The sequence below is a fragment of the Sinocyclocheilus anshuiensis genome, unplaced genomic scaffold, assembly GCF_001515605.1.
Source record: "Sinocyclocheilus anshuiensis isolate Anshui unplaced genomic scaffold, SAMN03320099.WGS_v1.1 scaffold217, whole genome shotgun sequence".
Classification (NCBI taxonomy): domain Eukaryota; kingdom Metazoa; phylum Chordata; class Actinopteri; order Cypriniformes; family Cyprinidae; genus Sinocyclocheilus; species Sinocyclocheilus anshuiensis.
The window spans coordinates 1549579-1550559 of record NW_015536538.1 but is presented as its reverse complement, the minus strand read 5'-3'; positions in this window follow the sequence as shown (position 1 = coordinate 1550559).

Here is a 981-nt window from a genome sequence, read left to right as displayed (position 1 = left end):
TATATATAACATGTATACACACTTTTATATTGCATTCAACATGCTCATAACATATGGCAGAGAAAAAATACTTAATATTTTTATTGAACTGCAACATATGCTACCAAATCTACATTTAGTCTCATATGAAGTGTGAGATTAAAATGAGTTTTGATATCCTTCAGCTTAATCAATAATTCAATTCATTATGCAACATTCTGTTTTACAACCAAGACTTTGAATGCATTTAAAAGCAAATTATTCTCATCTTCTTTGAAATCTGGAACAATAAATCTATATATATCGGAAAATATTAAAATATTCTTCATGTTGCAAATATTATTTTGTATTCATTTACCACACTACTTATGTATAAGAACACTGATGAAACATTTTTAATATTAATGTAGTTTCAATATCACATCAGTTGCATAATGCCTGACAGAGGAAGTGTATAGACTTTTGCATATATATACCTATATATGCAAAAGTAAAGCTTCGTCAAAGCCTGGAGGACCTTCACAATATACTTTTGCATATATATACATATATATACCACTCTGAATACTTTCCGTACCCACTGTATATATATATATGTGTGTGTTTGTTTGTATGTATGTATGTGCGTATATATATGTGTATATATGTGTATGTATATATATATATATATATATATATATATACACCTTGCTACGTGTACTGCGTTAGGCTAACCGAGACTTGTCATTTGCACTTATATATTGTTGCTCTTTTGTTAGTTTTGACTGCTTTTATTGTCCTCATTTGTAAGTCGCTTTGGATAAAAGCATCTGCTAAATGACTAAATAAATAAATAAATAAACCCTTAAAGTGAAGAAATATTGATGATTGTGTTCTATTTCTAGTACAGTCTCCCTAGACATAACCGAGTGTGGCTGACTTGATCGAGCATCTAAAGACCTTCAACGCGCTCAAAAACAAGGGAACATTTTCTGCCAGACTGCCTCCTGTCTCCACCCTCGC